Raw genomic sequence first — 2,500 nt, forward strand, 5'->3', positions numbered from 1 at the left:
CGATCCTAAGCCCTAGGAGAAATACGATGTTGATGGGGGCCGTCATAGCATGATGCACTTTGTGCTGGCCCCCGTTGGGCGAAAGGGAATCCGGTTCCTATTCCGGAACCCGGCAGCGGAACCGATACAAGTCGGGCCCCTCTTTTAGAGATGCTCGTCGGGGTAACCCAAAAGGACCCGGAGACGCCGTCGGGAGATCGGGGAAGAGTTTTCTTTTCTGCATGAGCGTTCGAGTTCCCTGGAATCCTCTAGCAGGGAGATAGGGTTTGGAACGCGAAGAGCACCGCAGTTGCGGCGGTGTCCCGATCTTCCCCTCGGACCTTGAAAATCCGGGAGAGGGCCACGTGGAGGTGTCGCGCCGGTTCGTACCCATATCCGCAGCAGGTCTCCAAGGTGAAGAGCCTCTAGTCGATAGAATAATGTAGGTAAGGGAAGTCGGCAAATTGGATCCGTAACTTCGGGATAAGGATTGGCTCTGAGGATCGGGGCGTGTCGGGCTTGGTCGGGAAGTGGGTCAGCGCTAACGTGCCGGGCCTGGGCGAGGTGAGTGCCGTAGGGGTGCCGGTAAGTGCGGGCGTTTAGCGCGGGCGTGGTCTGCTCTCGCCGTTGGTTGGCCTCGTGCTGGCCGGCGGTGCAGGATGCGCGCGCCTGCGCGGCGTTCGCGCCCCGGTGCTTCAACCTGCGTGCAGGATCCGAGCTCGGTCCCGTGCCTTGGCCTCCCACGGATCTTCCTTGCTGCGAGGCCGCGTCCGCCTTAGCGTGCTCCTCCGGGGGCGCGCGGGTGCGCGGATTCTCTTCGGCCGCCATTCAACGATCAACTCAGAACTGGCACGGACTGGGGGAATCCGACTGTCTAATTAAAACAAAGCATTGCGATGGCCCTAGCGGGTGTTGACGCAATGTGATTTCTGCCCAGTGCTCTGAATGTCAACGTGAAGAAATTCAAGCAAGCGCGGGTAAACGGCGGGAGTAACTATGACTCTCTTAAGGTGGCCAAGTGGCGGTGGTGTGGCTGCATCCGGACTTGGCTTTTCGAAGTGCGGTCTTGATGTAGTCGTGCTGCTGCTGCGAGGTGCCTTCCTTGGGTTATGGTTACAGGGAGAGTGATGCGCAATACATGGGCCTAGCCCTCTTAGCCTCTCCTCTCCTGCGGTCTTCTCCCCTTCTCGTGGGCCCGCTGATTTTAGCAGAGTGGAAGACCGCACCAGGGGCTTGGGGGGGTTACCAGCCCCCCCTCGCACTATCCCTTTTTTAGTTGGGGGCAGTAACCAGAGAAAAAGTGGTGGCCCTTCCGCTGAAGGTGCCACCCCAACTCCCCCAGCACCTAGCCGGCCAACCGGCCGTGCCGAAAGTCTTGTAACTGTTGCAGCTGTATACGCCTGTAGTGAGTGCCACCGCAGCTTCACCACCAAAAACGGTCTCGGGGTCCATCGCCGCCGCCAACACCTTGCGGCCGCCAACGCGGAGATCGTCACGGAGAGGCATCGCGCGAGGTGGACGGAGGAAGAAGTCCTGTCGCTCGCCAAGGCAGAGGCCGAACTGTTCCTCGAGAGGGACGCCCGGTTCTTCTTTGTAAATCAAGAGCTCATCAGGATGTTCCCCGACCGAACGCTTGAGGCAATCAAGTGCCGACGGCGGCAAGCTGCCCACAAGCAGCTTGTCCGCCAATTCATGGAGGCGCTTGAGATCGGTCGGGGGGAAGAGCCGGCGTCCCGCCGGGGAGCGGCGAGCCCGCTGCCTGACGCGGGCGAGGCCGCTGCGCCGCCCGTCGACGCAGCCGAGGACTTCGCGGCCGACACCACCGGGCCGCCGCCGGAGGGGCCGACTGACGCCGCCATCTGGGAGCATCTGGCGGGGCTACCCGCTTCCGCCCAGCGTTTCTCTGCCCTGGATCGTGTCATCGGTCTGGGGCGGGGCACGCCGCCCGATGTCATCCTGGGCATGCTCCCGGATGCCCTTGCGTCGGTCGGGTCCAGAGGGGAGAGATTGATCACCAGGACACAGCGGCCGCGCCAACCATCGAAGCGGCCGCCTGCCGCGCCGCCGACTCAGAAGCGCAAGCGGCGCCGCTGGGAGTACGCGAGAACGCAGGATGCCTTCCGACGGTCGCGCGCGCGTTGCGTGCGCGGCCTCTTGGATGGCACCCTGCTCCAGCCGCCACCTGCCATCCCTGGTCTGCTGGACTTCTGGGCGGACCTCTTCACCAAGAAGCCCATCTCCACCGCGGGCTTCATTCGTGACCGCCTCCTCCCGCACTCAGAGCCTGTCGCTCTCGAGTGCATATGGGGGCCGGTCACACGTGAGGAGGTCGCCGCCGCGTTGCCGCCCAGGGGATCAGCAGCCGGGCCGGACGGCCTTACCCCAGCGGAGTTGCGGCGCCTGCCGCACGAAGTCCTGGTGAAAGTGATGAATCTCTTCCTTCTGGCCCGCGCCCTTCCGGAACGCCTGCTTCGCGCGCGGACGTCCCTTCTCCCGAAAACGGCTGCACCAACATCCCCCG

General features: G+C 63.5%; 1 pseudogene; it reads left to right on the plus strand.

The window, feature by feature from the left end:
• The window catches only part of LOC124575179, a 7,959-nt pseudogene that overhangs the window by 1,895 nt on the left and 3,564 nt on the right, over positions 1 to 2,500 (plus strand).

This window comes from Schistocerca americana, unplaced genomic scaffold (assembly GCF_021461395.2).
Source record: "Schistocerca americana isolate TAMUIC-IGC-003095 unplaced genomic scaffold, iqSchAmer2.1 HiC_scaffold_228, whole genome shotgun sequence".
NCBI lineage: Eukaryota > Metazoa > Arthropoda > Insecta > Orthoptera > Acrididae > Schistocerca > Schistocerca americana.